Source organism: Amblyomma maculatum, chromosome 1 (genome assembly GCF_055883805.1).
Source record: "Amblyomma maculatum isolate TAMU_Amacu chromosome 1, ASM5588380v1, whole genome shotgun sequence".
NCBI classification, from domain to species: Eukaryota; Metazoa; Arthropoda; class Arachnida; order Ixodida; family Ixodidae; genus Amblyomma; species Amblyomma maculatum.
In genome coordinates this window covers 104,303,490-104,322,051 of record NC_139344.1, presented here as the reverse complement: position 1 = coordinate 104,322,051, position 18,562 = coordinate 104,303,490, and positions in this window count along the sequence as shown.

Here is an 18,562-nt window from a genome sequence, read left to right as displayed (position 1 = left end):
CACAGATACAACACAAATGGAGTTTTAGGCCTCAGGAAAGCTTTAAATAAATATTTAACTTGATCTCAAACAATTCAGGCCTGCCATAGTCAAGCCCCCACTTCGCTAAAAAAAGAAAAGCAAACAAACAGCAACTGCACGCTAAAATGCAAATGCATATGGATACATTGACGTCATTTGAGAGGCTACACATTTCACATTCATGCGACGCAATCGTGCGCAACCACTGTCACTTCCTTGATACTGTCCAGACCTGTACCTGCTCATTGTGCCTTACGTTCCCTATTCCTGTGAACTGTTTCAAAGCTTTCTCCTTGTCAGCGGCTTGTGTCACCTTCTTCCCACGCTTACAGCCACTTTTGCCCTTGCATGCAACATGCTTGATTCCATGATCTTGAAAAGGCTATAACAAGTTCTGCATGCACATGGAAGCAAATTTGTAAATATGTTGTAAGGCACAATGCTTTGGTGTTATACTGCTACACTTGTCTGTTTATTTGTTTATCTGTTATGTCTAGGCAAGTTCTGTTATGTCTTTTTTTTTTTTTTTTTTGTCCTACTGTTATATGTGCTTGGTTTTTCCATAACCACTTCTCTTGATGTCATACGACTCGAGATGCTTGGGGCATTAAACCCCATAAACCAGTTACCAACCAACCGTCTCTTGGCACTAGCCTGATTTCTTTTATTCCAGTTTTTCAGTGGCAAGAAAGCATGCTGTCATCAATCTTTCCTTCCTCCATCCTTTTGATCGCTATGTGGTTATTTCTTTCCCTGTATCATATAAGGGGGACGCTCTCCCATGTATAGATAAATCAGCAACCGTGCGGTACCCGCTTATTGCAACATTCTTAACAAACCATATTCACTGCAGCTTAAATGTGGTGCTGTCATTATATCATAAGCAGAACAGGCCTCTCGGCACCCCTGCTCCTGACCTGAAGCTCCGGATTCTACACGGCCTACCCCGACGTGAAGCAACTTTGCTGTGCTGCCTGTGGGTTTGTGTAGCATTCACAAATTCTCATTCGTTTGTGATAGTGATAATGATAAGTGGGAGGCTTAGCGTGCAACAGACAAGGACAGGAGAGGCACACAGGACGAGCGCTAACTTACAACTGAAAATTGGAAGGGAAAAAGTACGAACTCGAGGAAACAATTCATTCATCCATAGACTAGGAACCGATAAGTGCGTAAGTGAAACGTCGGTTGTTCTGTTGAAAAATGAAGCATCGTTTTTAAATGCTGTGTAAGTTTTTGTATGCTTCCGGTATTTCGTCTCTATTCTGTTTTATCTGCCTTTGGGTGGCCCTAGATTATCTTGAATTATCTTCCCAGTCATGCAAATTCAGGGCTTTATAGAGCATGCGCACATATTGTTTCCTCGAGTTCGTACTTTTTCCCTTCCAATTTTCAGTTGTAAGTTAGCGCTCGTCCTGTGTGCCTCTCCTGTCCTTGTCTGTTCCGCGCTAAGCCTCCCACTTATCATGTATTACCAACTAGCCCAGAACTCTACTTTGCTCTCGTTTGTGATAGGTATGGCTAATAGCCCTGCATGTGCAACCTGTGGGTCTGACGAGACTATAGGCCACATTCTTTGCGAGTGGACCACATACAATGCGGAAAGACAGTTTCTCTGCCCTGCACTAGAGTGTCTATATGGACACCCGCTGACAGAAATCAAGAATATATGCCATTGGCTACGGCGATCGTCTGCGGTGAAGACCTCCCAGGCACTGCTCTGCTTCATGAAAACCACGGGCCTGATCGGTAGACTGTGATTTTGCTGTGATGCGACGTGATATGGCTGTGATGTGACAGTGCTGACTTCATATTTCTGTAACTTTCTTTTACACATCACTTTTATATCCACTTACCCCCTTCCCCCAGTGCAGAGTAGCAAACCGGTTTCTTCTTCGGTTAACCTCCCTGCCTTTCCTCCTCTTCCAACACCCCTGCCTATAGTTACACTCAGAACTTGCCTGTGCAATGAACCTAAACCTGAAGTTGCAAACCAAGATGAGGTGAAAAGCAACATAAAGTACTGCAGTTCATGTTCAAGACTTTTATAGAGACTCCAATTATAGTTTGATTCAACGGCAAGTATCCGAAGGCTTTTTGCTATGCAGCACGCACAGTGTGGATGTTCTTGATTGCATACAGCTCCCAAATTTATTAAACTGTCAGCACATAGAAACGAAAGAATGCGTCATTTCAAGCATTTAGTCGAGTATCGAGCACACTGGTGATATGTTCATGTTCTCCTTCTTTCCCCTGGCGGTCCGTGAATGGAATGGCTTAGCCGATGAAGTGGTTAATTGCTCATCACTAGATGGGTTCAGTTCACGGCTGGCAATTGTTCCTTGAGTACCCTATATATGTGTAGCCTGACCTCTGTACAAATATAGTGAAACATGTTTTCAGCGTGATTGTACTGTATCATATCCTTCTTTTCCATTTCTTGTTCCACACTGCCATATAGAATTATATATAAATTAGACAAGTGTGGATTGCCAGTATTCCTGTCATTTGCTGTTTCTATATTATGCCCCAAACCTGCAACAGCCTCCAAAAAGAGGCTAGCAGTATGTATGAAATAAAATAAACCAGTTTAGAAAGCTTGTGCCTTTCCTTGCTTTTTGGACGGAATACAAGTTCTCGGGCCATACAGGATCTGCAACTGCTATGGAGGGTCGCACGGACAAGCTAGGCGCTGCCCGATCAGTTTCATTGTCAGCATATTTTATGTATATACTGAGGGATACCCCCCCCCCCCCCCCCCCCCCCCCCCCCATTTTTTTTTCTCACTGTGGCTAAGGCCAGACAGGAAAGGAAAGAGGACAGGCCACTAAGGGATAAATTTAAGAGAATGTGTAAGGTCACTAGGGGTGAGTTGGCTCATGTTCCAAGGCTAGGGAACAGTGGCCTATCTTACCTTTTCTGCCTAGCCTTGGCCACACTGCCATAAGTTGTCTCCGAGTGTAATTGAAGTCGAAAATGACTATTAGTGGGATTTGTTTTTATGCTATGTATGGCGTAAATTTTTTTTCGTAGCCAAACTGAATCTCCCTTTCATGCCTGGCGTCTGCCTATAAACTCGTCGACTTTGCGCCTGATTTAAACGAAAAACGCCACTCTTCTGCGCAAATTAAATTTTCAAAATTCGCGGCCATTATCATCATTATCGTTTTTGTAGCGTCTCGCGCCATCTGTTGTGTATGTACACCAAAAAGAGAAAAAAAAAATAAAACATTCAAGATGGCTGCCTCCATGTTTTGCGCTGAGATGCATAAGTGACCGTCTTTTTTTGAAGATTTCTCGTCCTGAATGTTTACCCATAGCAAAGTTTCACGGTCCTCGCTAATAAATAACACGTCCCGCATCCAAGGTGCTGCTTTTTCTTGCAGGTAAGGACATAAGACGTCAAAGGGCCGCCGCACGTCCTCGCGACGGCGCGATTGTTCCCGCTATACGATGTGTTGCGTTTTGTTGCGCCGGTTGTTTTGTGCTTTATGAAAGTTACATCTTTGTGCTTAGGTTCAGAAGTGTGCACCTAAGTGCCAAGGAATGGGTGACGCCGGGACTAAGGAGGTTGAATCAGGACAAAGAATGTAGGCTTTTCTCTGGCTGTCCAAACTCTTACCGCTGTTTTTGCCCGAATTCCATCGCTTTTAATATAATTTATTAACCTTTTTTCCTCGCCCAGCACATTGATGAGCACTGTGGCTACGTAGGGCCCATCGCGCGGTATTCGAGGGAACTGCTCTTGATGGCATAGAATGCCACCACGGTAGGCAAGATTTCTCCTTTGGCTACTACTCTTGTCTGCACCCCTCGCTCTGTTGATGACATTCGAAACGGCACCGCATGTTCATTTACCTTATGGAATGAAAAACGCAAGCGGTTTAACTACTACCGAGGCACTTTTTTGTGCGACTTTTATGCTTCTGAGTGTTCTTTGCTAGAAGCTCTCCGGCACCGATGCTTGCTGCTTGTGCTAGTGGAACGGTAGAAGTAGTGGCGTTCACGGTTTACATTGCTTGAAAGCAGTTTGTCTAGTGAACACTTCGCAGACTTGCAGCTTGTGTCAGCAATACGGCTATTTAATGCAGCAAAATAGAAAAATATTAATGCCATTGTCATGAGGCGAGCCCAAGCTTTTAAGAATGGAATTATCTAGTGGTTGCATAGCGTTTGACCCAACAGACAGATGACTCCACAGGCTGAGAATATTTAGTCAGCCATTTCCTTTCCTCTCCTGTGTACGTACCCTCTCTCTATTTTGTAATGTTGGTAATTTCCTACACCTAGAATAAAGCAGCTTGTGCTCTGCCCTGTGAACCATTTAACATCTGCTGTTCTAGACCTGCTCAGCACGAGTGCCAATGCTTTTTTGTGGGTAGTGCACCAATCAGGCCAGTAGAAGACTTTACTGCCAAATAGTGTCACAAGCTTGAGCTTATTGAAGGCACTGTGCAGCTGAAAAAAGCCATTTAGCAATCGCCATTCCTTGCAACTTTCAGGCTCCAGGGTGTTTCCGAAATGCAAATTTATTGAAGAACCCTGGCTAGTTTTGTTCAAGCTTGGTTGCGGGTTAAAATGATGCACATTAGCCTGCTGGCAAGCTTGCACTGCAATAATTTGCACAATGCTAACGAATTAGGAACAGCCCAACAGCTTGAGTAAGCTTGAAGCAACAGCTTGAGTAAGCTTGAGGCTTTGTCACTGCAGCCTCCTTGCACACAGCGCAGGTTGTGCACAAATGTTGCTTGTTTGCCAGGCAAAATCTTCTAGAAAATGTTTCTGCACCTGAAAAATGTTTCTGCACCTGCATACAGGTACACCAGCTGGGAAAACTTTTCATGCCGTAGATCTGTTTTCAGCCATGTTCACTTGTACCCTGCTGTGGTGGCTCAGTGATAAGAGAGCTTGATTGCCGATCCCAAGGATACAGGTTTACTCTCAGCTGCGGTGGCAGCTGATGGAGGCGAAATGCAAGGCGGCTTTGTACTTTGCGATGTCAGTGCACATAAAACACCCAGGTGGTCAGAATTTTCTGGAGCTGTCCGCTACAGCATCCCTCATAGCCTATAGACATTAAACCCCATAAACCGAACAGAACACTTGTCAACTGTAAACTTCCATAAGGAGAAAATCTATGCAGCTCAAAAGCAGGCCCTGTGGCTGTAGACAGTTCACCAAAATGTATATGCGAAATTAATTGCAAAATAATGTACAATCCCTTTGTGCACGTTACATAAGGCATTGCAATCCAAGGCAAGCACAGATGGTGGAGGTAGGTGCAGCGTATGTCTAGTTATCAAAAGGCAGTATTTCTGTGCATATCAGCAAAGTATATGGGGTTTTATTTCCAGGCTGTAGGAGGGCCACAATTTTAGCCTCTTGGGAACCTTTATTGTGCACTACTAAATACTGCTGCATATCATACGGGCATTTTCGCATATTGCCTCTATTGAAGCAGCATCACTTTTCTATGTAAAAGTGAACATTCTAGTGTCTCATTGCAGGTCTGCAATAATCATTGTAAAAATGTTGAGAATCTTTCAGACGACTGTGTACAAACTTGACTAACTACACATAACTTTCCGCATCCACAAAACCATATGCTGGCTTAGTCCTTTATCTCAGAGCTTCATTTGTCATTGGCAATTGTGCCAGTATTGCCAGTGACAAGTGGCACTTGTCCAACCTGCTCTTACATTGCTTGCACTGCCAATGAAAAAGGAATAGATTTGGTAAATACATTGATTGCATTTTCAACTCTACAGAGCAATAGTTATCCATGGAAAAAAAATGCGCATTTCAGTCTTTAGCACACATTTTTGGCATGACAAAAGTCATTTTATGATAGTGCCACACACAAAGAGTGCCGGTGGCGGTGATGCCTCAACAAAAAAGAGCTCTTTCGTAAAGTAGTTCAGACAGCAGCTTCGCTGACAATCTAGAATTTGTACCTGACAGTTACTCTGACCCCGTTTGCGATGTGCGTACACTGGTAAAAAAAACAAAACAAAGATGGCGAAGTGACAGCATGCTTTACTAATGAAGGAAACTTTTTAGAATTAGAATGGTATGAAAAACATTACAACTAAACCTGCCGATGTTAGTATGTTTTTCGGGAGTTAATTTGGCGGTTACTGGGTTAACGTGCAGCTAACTCCATATAATTAGCATCAATTAAATGCTGTGTATCTTGGGGACCATCATTAACAATGTGATGCATGTGAGCCATCACATGCTTGAGTTCATTAAACATACAAGATACGTAGGCACCTTTTATTCAGATAGCATTTGTATACAAAATCAAAAGCACCATGGCAATGTCAGAAGCAGCTTAGGCATATAAGCACAGCCTATTTTGAACATGATGTGGAACAGGTTCCTTAGCCCTCTTATTTTTCAAAGTCGGCTAACAAACAGATGTGCATTTGCAAAAACCTGCATGGTATGCAGATGAGCCATTCCTGCCACTAACAAAATGAGCCACTTCACAGATTTCCATATGGTCCTTCCAGTCTTTGAACTCTGCAAAAAGAAAGATTTTCCAAGTTGTCAAAAGTGAGTCTCAAAAAAAGACAGCAAGAAACAGAACTCTTGTAGACTGGAAAATACAAAATAAAAAAAAAAGTACAGGTATTGCCAACACCAACGGATTGCACAAGTAAACTGCGTATGTTGACATCAATTTTTGGAAGCAGATTTCAGAGGCTAGGCTACACTGCCATGCAGTCAGCCATAAACTGGATGAATGTCAACATATCCAAAATGAGTTATCAAGTTGTCCTTTGTGTGCCTTCATAGAGGCTCTGACTAGGCTCAAACATGGCAAATAGACTTGTCCTCCGCACTCATTGGTTCTTTACGATGCCTGTCACTGGAAAGGCCTAAAGCTTTTTCTATTGGTTCATTGACTTGAACGAGAACATCTTCGGTGTAACTCCGCCTGGTTGGGTACTTGAAACAAAAGTTTAAGAAACACCATCACCAACCAAATTTTTTATTAGAACCCGACGTTTAGGGTCCAACTCGATCCCTTCCTCAGGGGCGACTAAAGTTTGAGGCCCGCAGTAGCAGGCACACGTGGCGAAGTCCAATTGTGTAGCAGAGCCAGGGTAGCGTCCCCAGATTCCTGTTCACTGCTGCAGCTGTCAGCCGGATGAACCGAAAAAAGACGTGACGTCTTTTGAAAGGGTTGGTCTCCACCACATCAAGTATGTTCACCTCGCCAAAGGCGATTTTGTGGTCGGCGCATTCGCAGTGCTCGGCGAGGGGGGTTGCTTTTCGAGTTCAATTGCCGGGCGTCATTTTTGTGCTGCAATATGCGCAGACAGATTTTTTGTTTCGCCGATATAAGAGGCAGAGCACTCTGAGCACGAGATTTTATAAATAACGCCTGGTTATTTTTCTCTAGGAATACGGTCTTTTGGTAGCGGCAGAAAACGGCAGACTGTTGAAGTAGGTTTGTGCGACACACAGACGTGTTTGCGCAGGATGCATGCAAGCGCCTCACTGGTGCCCGCCACGTATGGGAGCACAATGCGAGGGCGCTTCGTCGTTTCCGTGTTGACCGACCCTCTTGTCCTGCAAGCTCGACGGCGGAAAGCACATTGGAATAAAGGCGCGTGTATAGCCATTCTTCTTCAGATCGGCTAAGCATAGGCCGCTGCCTGCTACTGCGGGCCTCGAACTTGTCGCCCCTGAGGAAGGGACCGAGTTGGTCGCGAAATGTTGGGTTCTAATAAATAATTTGGTTGGTGATAGTGTTTCTTAAACTAGTGGTTCATCACACCGATTAACAAGCTAATGGCAGAAGGAGCACAGGTAACGTCTTCAAGAGCCTACATATGCTCTTTGCAACCATGTGTTCTTATTCCATCATTTACTATCAGCCAAAAAGAACTCAGTACTCTGTTTGACAGCATTATCTGCACATTGGATTCACTTTCAGAGTTTATTTCGTTGCAACAAGGTGCCAATCACGACAAAGGCACTGGTCATCGAACAACAGAATGCCCAGTGCTCAGTTTAAAGGCAACAAGGAAACATGTTAACCTGCCAAGTACAATGATCAAGAACAATGTAGAAGCAGTGTTGTGTTGTGGCAATCATTCGAGGTAAATCTCTGTGCATCATCATTGTACAACAAAATGAGTAAAAGCTGCGTCCAGGTGGCAAAAAAAAAAAAAAGCTTTGCGGTATGACTTCCCCCTCAAAGAAGCATCGGCCCAATGCTCTACATTGAATAGAAAGGTAGGCAAAAATAAACATTAAGCAAAATATAAATAGTGTCCATCAGTTATAATAGGGCTTTAGGCACACAACATACAATTTCTGGACATGTATCACCCCTGGGGTACTGTCAGTAACATCTGGGGACAATTCCATAGCCCATTTCATCTAGATGAGTGAACTTGATTTGCGGAAACAGCAGCGTAAAATTTATAGTTTTCATTAAATCCACGATGGTGATTCAGCATCCAAATCTAGAGTCGGTCTGCTGGATTGTAATTTTCATTGTCATTGTAGGTTACGTTAGGCATTGGTGCCTTGCTGGCTTTTTATGCGCAACTGGGCGAGTCGGGCTGCTTCTGCACGCTGAAGGTAGGCAGTGACACTGAGGCTGTCCTTTTCCGTTACATGTGGCATCAGCATGACATCGAGTCTGTATTAAGGCGAAAGCCTTTAAAGGGAAACTGCACCAGTTGTAGATTTTGATGAGTTTCAAGGAATCAAATGATTACAGCTTTCAGGTTAAGCATGCAAGATATCTTCGCGCTAGCATTTCAAACAATGGCGCAAATAGCGATTTAAACCGCTTCAGCTATCGAGCTTCTCCTCACCACACAGCGACGCTTGGGGGGCACATAATGACATCATTGACGGCACCAGTATGTTTCCCGCATAGAATGGCTTGGTTGGAAGAAGTAAAAACAAGGCTACCAAAATTGAAGGCCCAGGAATATTGTTTGATGGCATCAAAAAAGGCACCGCATGATGTGGGCGAAGGTAACGTAAAGAAAAAATATTACCGTCCGTGATGTCATCATCGAGCTTCTACGCAGTCCTTCAGTGCTGTGAGGAGAAGCTCGAATTGTAATCGTTGATTACTTTATCAGTTTTAAAGATAGCACACAAACACTTTGCAAGCATTACCGACAGCTTATGGAGAGTCAAATTCTTGAATGTCGCAGAATTCTCGAAAAGTGATGCAGCTGCGCTTTAATGGCTCATACTGTCGGCGTTCGTTCGGTCACAATATAGCTTTCGATCAAATTACATCACCTGAAACCGAAACTAATGTCATCGGAAAGGTAAAAATCCTGCATCCACCGGGAATCGAACCTGCATCCCTCGCATCGCCAGCCTAAGCTTTAACCAACTGTGCCACACCCGGGATCGTGAACTGCACATATATCTTGTCTACAGTGATTTGGTTTGGTTTGGTTTGCGGGGTTTAACATCCCCAACCGACTCAGGCTATGATAGATGCCGTAGTGCAGGACTCCGGAAATTTCGACCACCTGGGGTTCTTTAACGTGCACTGACATCACATAGAACACAGGCGGCCTTGCTTTCGTCTCCATTGAAAAGCGGCCGCCGAAGCCCGGTTACGATCCCGCATTCTTGGGAACAGTAGTCGAGCGCCGTAACCACTGCGCCACCCCGGCGGGCCCTTGTCTATCATGAGGATGAGTTAAAACACACATCATAATTCTCCTTGTCTGCGTGATGCTAATGCGGCCACTCCCCTTTGTAGCGAGGGATCACAGAGTTCTTCATTAGGCCAATAAATAAAGGAGTAGAAAAAGAACAAAAACTATACCAACTGCTGTGCATTGGTCAAAAGTCCAGAAAAAAGAAATGAGGAAGGAAAAGGGGGAGTCCTTCAACAATCTTTTCGTTTACGCCACCAGTCAAGGCGGTGCTTTGTCACCTCTACTGCCCTACCCAGGGTGTGCTCTTTGGGTGGTGACATCGACTGCAGACCAAGTGCTGTCGAAAGAGTCTCCATCAGTGCTGATGTCGCAGTTGTAGGGGGGGAGGGCCACAGTTTCGGGCACTCGATCACAACATGCCGTATGGTTTTATCGGCTGCGTCGCACTCGGAGCACTTGTGCGCAGAAAACCACTCCGTGCCTCGCAGAGTAACCCGCTGCCGTCCGCTGTCTCGTGTGTTGTCATAGATGTTCTCATTAGCGATCGTGTGTTTTGTGCTGGAGTCCACCGCCAGGGATGACTTTGCCCGTGCTTCGCTGTGCCATCTCTTCATTTCTGCTTCTCAAACCTGGTTATGGATCTGCTCTCTCCACGCAAGCTGGAATATCTCCAACAGGCCGGCTTGTGGAATTCCGTACTCCTATGCCAACCTTCGCGTTCAAAGCATCCATCTGGTGTTGGAGCACTTGAGTACGATGTACTTGTATACCTCGCTGGACCATCTATGGCGAAGTGCTCAGCTGGCGCTGCAAGGCAAGCTTGCGGTTGTCTCACATGCGACGATAGTAGCGCTGACAATGACGCTGCAATTAGTGATAATGACAATGACGCTGCAATTAGTGATAATGACAATGACGGCATTAGCAATGATAACGGTGCATTTAGTTAATAATGATAATGAGAGCAAACGGATGCACCGTGTGCACCAGCAACGCTCAGCCTTTCGCACTTCTGCAGTGTAGATTCCACAGTGCTTTTGGAATTTTCGGGCTCCCTGCCATACACAAGGTGGAATGGAGTTGACCTGCTTCTCCGCTCCTAGCCGGCAGCAACAGCGCGGCAGGCTACTGTGCTGACATTAAAGCGAGAAACTAGTTACATCGGCTTAACTTTCAGGCCGACTGACTGTTAATGCATGCAAGGAGGACAATGCCACGGACAACGAGAAGTGGGTTTTTTACACGACAGATATGATGTGCTTCTCGCTTTCTACAACGATAATTAGTCTGAAGAAGCCTTTGGCCCTTTGCTTCGGCGTTGCGAGTCAGGTAGTCAGTTGCTACTATTATCCACTTGTTGCTAGATGTCAATGTCGGGAAATGACCTAGTAAGTCCATGCCGATCTGTTGGAATGGCCTCGCAAGTGATTGGTTTGGTTGTATATCCTGCAGTCTTGTTAGCAGTGTTCGGTGGCGTTAGCAGTCACAGCAACTCCTGACATAGTGCGTGACATTAGCAGATAGACGAGGCCAATATGGGCCAATATTATTTAACCTGAATGCGACTCAGAGTAAAATAAAGTTTAGACGCCCAGCTGTGGGCTCATCATGAGGGGCCTGTAGGATTTCATCGAGAAGGCCCACAGGGACAAGTAAGTAGGCGAACGCCATTATAAAGCGCAAGGGAGGCTAGTCCACGTTTGAACACTCTTAAGTGGCAAGGATGACTTTCCTTCAAGGTAGTCGAAGTCTGAGTGCTGAATTTGCGTGAAGTAGGCCCCAAAATAGCATCGTTATTGTCTTCTTCCAGCACTTTTGGACAGGGGCTCGTGAAAAGCAGTACCATGTGTGCGTGGCCAAAATAGGTGTTTAGAGCAGCTCTTGGAGCAAGCAAATATGCTTTTTGGAGCAGCTAAATGGAGCAGAAAGCAGGACAGACGTGCTGAAACAGCTATGGAGCGGAAATGTTAATGTTTTATAGCAGAAATATCGGCTTTTTGAAGAAACTTCAGAGCATGTGGTCAATTAAATCTCCAATAAGTCATAAAGGCCTTTCTACCCTTCTTGGCAGCAGAAATTGTGCTGCTTACAAACAGGCCCGCTGTGTTCTGAAGATGTTTTACTGCACACTGACTGTAACCAACATGTGACCAGCGTGCAGTTTAAAGGCCCATTCACGATTGAGGATTGCAAAGGGTGTGCGATTAAGGAACCGCTCAGACTGACCGATGTTCACACTTGCAAAGGCAAACGGTGGGTCGCTTTCCCAAATTGGCCTCATTCAGAACGAGACTTGTCGACCTTGACTGCTCACCAAAACAGAAGCCGAATGTAAACCGAACTTCGATTCATATCAACTGTGTTGCTGATTGGTTACCGATTTAAGACCAGGAAGGAAACGTTGGACATGTGCCTTTTTATATATGGGAGTGCTTGTTGCTAAACAAGCTAACTCTCAAAACGTAAGGATAATGTGCTTCAGATTGTATGCTTAAATAATACAGCATGAGCACATCTATTTTGGCCTTCTCGACAATCTCTAGACGAAGCCCAAAACAAGTCCAAGGATCGCTAAGGTTGCACACTATAGTGAAGGCTTGCCAAAGTAAAAATAATATGCGAATGAAATATTTTTGCTGAAGAAAGAAAAAGGCTCTTAGTGACCACAATCCACGGCATGCATGCAAGAGTGCCGCAGTCACCATGAATAGCAGAAAGCATGGGGATGATATCGTGTAACGTCAGCGCCCAAGGTTGCCAAACCATAAAGCTGCTTTCGCTATTAATAATAAAAAATCATTATAAACTATCTACTGCACTGAAATCTCAAATTTCGAGGATTTATAATTTATGTGAATGGAGTGAAATGCAATAATCAGTTTATGCTCAGATTTTAGCTGTCATGACCCCTTTAAGTGAATATAAATAGTTCAAGCATATGGTACCAACATAAGAAACACTACAGAATTATATGAAAATGTCACTGAACTACGAGCACGTGAATGATTAAGCTGCTAAATTTGAAAATAATACACAAGACGCGGGCAGGGTCATTAAACAGAGCCCTAGAATATAATTTTTTCCATCTCCTCACCTTCAGGTGCATTATCTGCTCTGGTTTAGAGCTCTGCTCTTAGTTTAGTGACTTCATATAAAAACAGAACCTCATCTGGACGTAGAACTTCTCTATGCGAAGAGTAATTTTTCTGTCATGGGCAGAATATCCAGGCTCGGGGACATCTGGGCTTTTCAAAAACATCGCAAAATTATGAATGTTGCTTGTCTTAATCTCAATTATTGAAATGAAATAAATAATTTAAAGAAATCGAATTTTCCAGCGTGTTTACGAGCTTTGCAAGCTCTGCAGACGTATAAAGAAGACCTCGGTGGTCAAAATTTGAGATGAATTTTTTTTTGTTTTGTTTTTTTTGCACACATAATTTGCTCAAAATTAGATACAGAATAAGTACTACATTTTGATTTGTGCCTGAACTTTCGAGCCACATATCTTGCAATATACCGGGTGCACGAGGCATTTGAGGATGCAATGTTGGCTTCAGGCAGAGAATATCTCCAGCAAATATATATATATTTTCACCAAACTTTAGGAGATATTTCTCTTACTGTTTATTTTCACATTACTCAATGAATGCGCCACTTGCAGCAATAACCAATTCAATTCGGCTTCGGAAATGGCTGCATGCACGGATCAGGTGGTTCTTAGAGGTACTGCCCATTGAGTTCGCAGTGGCGACCTTAGGAGTTTTTTGTATTATGTGGCCTTTTGTCGGCTTCTCTCTCAACGACGCCAGTGATTTCAAATCTGGACAACTAGGAGGCCACAAGTTGGGAGTGATGTGGTTATTGGAAGTTGTTGGCCAGCCACTCGTGGGTGACGCAGGCGGTGTGGGCGAGAGCCGAATGTTGCTGAAAGACACAAGATTTTCCTTTCGAAACAGTATCAGTCCAGGGCTTCACAACGGTGGCAAGCACCTCTGCGTACTCGGCAGCATTAACGCGGAGTCCTTCTGCAAAACAGTGTGGCAGCATGACATCACCCCTGTTGCCGACAGCTGCTGACACCATCACAAACAGAAATTTTGTCTGCAATGCTGTCGGCACCTCATTAGCGCTTCCGTAAAGCCATCTTTCATTATGGCAATTAGCTTTTTGGTCTTGATCGAAGTTCTTTTCATCTGAAAGAAAAAAAAAGCATTCCAGGCTCTTCAGCTTGCCTAGCAAGCGCTTGGACCAGAGCAGACGATTCTCCCGACCTTTACCAGAAAAGAATTGCGGCCTCCTCATGACACAGAAATGGTACCTCACGTCCTCGTGCACAGCAAGCCTGGCAGCTGACTACGACATCGAGCTCCTTTGCAATGTCCCACATTGACTTCTCTGGGTTGTCACTCACGATGACTTGCAGCCTCTGAAGAAAATCAGGTGTTCTGACGACGTCTGACCGCTGACTGTGCTTTTTCCTTTTCGCCACAGATGCCACGTCACCGTCACAGCACATCAGTTCTGTCCGCACTTTGTTAACGAAAGGCTTCGCAACATTCAGAAAGTTGGCAATTTCCAAGTCGCTGTGGCGCACGGCCAGTGCGATGAGGACTGCATGGCGTTTCATTTCCTGTGTCAACTTGTGCTTCCATTATGCAACAAACTGCGCAGTATAAATGATAAGGGGTCAACCAACAAGAAGCCGCATGCCTAGATACATATGCTGAGCCTGCTGGTGTCTATGGCGATAAGGAGTAGTAACCTCAAATACCTCATGCACCCAGTGAGCTACGAGACTGCTATAACTGTGCCTAGTGACGGGCAATCAAAGTAGCTTCAACGTCCTCGAGCCTTCCCTCGTGAAGCAAGTGGTCAAATTCATCATTCGCAAAGAACACGCAGTAAGCAAAAAAAAAAAGAGAGAAATTACACGCTCTCAATTTGTGTTTGAAGTTTTCAGGTGCAATCAAATCCATTCGCTACAACCCATCATGCTTCGAACATCTTAATGAAAAGCATGGGTAAAAAATTGTTCAGAGTGCAATACGAAAGACCTGCAGTAGACCTGCAAGTAGTGCTAAAGGAACACTGAAAGAAAAAGTAGGCTTGCAGCGATGGTATACTGGCTCCTAATCACAAAAACACCACTTTCACTGAAAACAAAACTCTTATAAGGTAGAAAAAAGAGAACAGAAATGCAGGCATTGCAGAAATACAGAAATCGCAGATGCATGCACAATGACATGCAAGGGATCCCGGAGGCTGCCTAACATGTATTATGGTTGCATGTTTGAATTGTTAACTTTTGTTTCAAAAATGGCAAAAAGACAGGCTAAATATTGGAAGCCAAAAATAAATTTGCGCTTGGCAGTGCCACAGGCAGTCAGTTTCGTTGTGGTATGTTTTGGTTCTTCGAAGTCACAGCTATGCATTTGGCATCACCACATGGTTTCATTTTTGATATACATGCTTTGGTTTACAAGTGCGGAGCAGCAGAGTTTTCCTCTGATGAAGTTCATGCCCCAGTAAGCGCTTCTCTATTGAAAAATCTGGTATGAAATGCACACAGGATTAAGTTACAACTTACTGGGCAGAATAAACCTGCACAGACCCGAGTGGAGCTGGGAAAGAAAAGAAAGGCTGGAAAAAGTAAGATTTAAATTGCATGGGTGCTTAAGAAAAAAAAAAAAAAAAAAAAGCGACAAAAAAAAAAAAGAAAAAAAAAAACGGCCTCGAACAGGATTTAATTCTAAGTCCTTTGGAGTTTTAACTGAATGTCTTAGCCATTGCACCACACGAACAGCTGAGACCTCTCGCATTACATTACTTGTGTAGTGCAATTGCATTTTTTTACACATATTTTTCACTCACCGCTAAACAATTGCATCCCAAGTGTGCTGAATGCTTTTGCTGGCTGTTAATAGTGTCACCGATGTCTCATATCTATGATAAGCATAGGAGTTTGCCAAACTATCTCGTAATATTTCTATTTCTCTATTTTCTACTCTCCCAGTGTGCATGCACAGACCTTACTGGCACATCAGTTTGCCATCTGCAGGGCAGCGACTCTAGAGTGCACCACATAAGGTGTAGACACCCAAGGAAGCATTGAGCGAAAGGGAGCTCAGTTGGTTCATATTAAGAAATACAATAGTGAAGGAAACTAAATAAATTGAGCAAAACAGGCCCTGTGTACCCCTTTTTTCTTTTAACTTTCTGCCACAATGCATTGTTCACCCCTTGCTGCTATTCAAAAAAGACGGATCTGTAGCAGTCTTTACTCGTCACTCGTGATGGTAGCTCGGCAATGTCTGTGGCCGCATCCATAGCTTCGCTAGCTACAAACTTTGCCGCCACGCCGGCACTCGTACATTCTATCCTGTTAGTCAAGTGACCTCAACTCTAAAAAGCACCGCATGCTCTGTGGGTGCAAAGGTCAAGATTCACTGCGAGAACTTTGCAGTCAAGCTCAAGATCTATGCCTGGTGCAAACAAATAGACGGCTTTGGCGAACTGTAGCTTTAATTTCAGCTGCTGCTAGATTGCACTGCTCGCTATTCATCAAGAATCACGGAGTCTATGTCTACACCATCGTTTGCATCATTTTCCCAAGTCTAAATCCCTTGGAAGGAAAACAGACCTCTTCAACTTCAAATCGAAATATCTCGGCAATAAATGTGTCTTGCTGCCGGACAAGTGACAAAAAAGTCACGAAACACTGCACAACTGGAATCTGGCAACAAAAAATATTGTGATGGGTCCCATACTGCAGAAAATCTGGCATCCATGAAAAATTATGGGCATGTATCTGGCAAGTGGCAGGAAGGTGACGCAGCACTGCAATGACTGTCCGTCAGATTGTGTGACAACACAAGGCTACATGACATGACCAAGTCAGCAGGTGCTGCCACACAGGGTGCTTTTTATGGTATCAAGTTAAAAAGGAAAACAAAGAGAACATCGCTTGGAGCAATTACGCACCACTATTTGTTTCTTGCAGGTGTATCCGTGACAAAGGTGCATGCAGGGCTACCTGGAATCACTTGAGGCAAATCTTTGAAGCCTTTGTTATGAAATATTAAATATTGCAGAGGTTCAGCTCTCTTTGAACCAAGTCAAAAGCATTAGCCATCGGCCGGTGCCGCATTTGTAGCTGCCGCTTCAGTCTTGGCTTGATTCCGCATTTGGTAAGCTTCTCGGCAATAGGCTAGTCTGGCTTCTCGTTCGATGTCTTGGCAACCTGTCTGGCATGGTTGCAGTCTCTGTCTTTGGCGCAAGTGGATTCCTCTAAACCACACTGCCTCCTTTTGTCATGCCGCCTGGTGAATTCACCCAACACTATGCTCGCGGTCTCGACTGCACTTACCCAGAAATGTTTTAAAGCAACGAACAGAATATGGGCACACAAAACACAGACAACAGAACATGTTGGTGCCGCTGCAAATGAATGAACAACGAAATAGCTATTAGAAATGACAGCAGTGCCTACTCTGCTGGCAGAAATCTTGAGCAAAAATTTCTCATCAATTGGCCCTAATTGGCTATACAAGGCCATGCGACATTTTCCCATGAAAATAGCAGTGACTGAAATTTTTCATACTTTCACAATCATCTAGCAAATAATGACCTCCTTTTGTTTCGTACTACATGCGCCATAGTGTCAGCAAATAAATTGCAATGCTGTTTGTACAGCAAGCGACTGCAGGCAAGGGACACGTCTGGGTGATATTTTTGAGGTAGTCGTGTAAGCAAGTTTCCAGGGCAAAAAAATTATGGCATGTAATTTCTTCCTAACAAAGATTACCAAAGTACTGCCTGCTGAGAACTTATTCTCGGCAAATAATTTCAACAGTGTATGGAGCAGAGCATGAATTCGGGCAGCCCGAAAACCTGGACCGGGCTGGAAAATTGCCGTTTTTATGGGTCTGGACCTGGCTCGGGCTTGACATGCAGGCCTGGGCTTGCAGCTTGCAGTGGCGGAACGAGGCCAGGCTGGGTAAAGCTGTGTATGGCTTCTTTTGGAGATGGAATTCCAGCACTAAAATCATTCCGGTGGTTTATGAATAAACCACTACTAGTACATATGTTGACAGAGAATGAGAGAAAGCTCATTTGTAAACAGAGTTTAATCAGTGCCACTCGGTGTTTTGTCCAAGTAATTTAGTATGAACATGCCGGGCTGCATTCAATGACACAAGTGAAAAAAGTTAAAAAGGAAAGGCTCAAAACTCGATAGCGAACTGTACTACAATGGAGGTGTTATGAAGTGCTGTAACCTGTCATGCATGACACAGCCCGTTTGCATAAGCACGTGCCTACTGAAGTACTCAACACCATCAGCTTAGGATTTCTCAGAAATCAGTGAGCAAGAGGGTAGCTTCTAACCTTTGTGTTACCGCTAACGGCTGGACATTTGAAGCCTTATAACAGCCCCTGGACAAGGACCTTCAATTGACTGCTCGGCAGGCAGCCATCTGTTCATAAAAATTCTGACCCCCCCCCCCCCCCCCCCCAAGGAATGTCTCTACGCTACAATAAATGCTGTAGGATAAGAGCTTATTGCTTTAGGAATCTTTACATATCCAATAACATATAAATGCAAAATGAACAGACGCTACCGCTTTTCGTCTCCACAGAGATGTGACAATGTGGCTGTGATTTCTTCAATGAATATGTAAATTTTGTTTTTTTCTGCCCTTGCCCACTAATGTTCCTGGGGCAAAGTTGCCAGGGGCAGTCTTTTTGTAGGTGATTAAGCAAAGAACTTGCACCAAGAGCCAATTGCTTATAAGGAGTCATAGTTAAAATGCCCATAATCCACACCTTTTAAATGTACATTGTGCTAGATAGCTTTACATAAAATGTCTTGTCAAAATATTCTT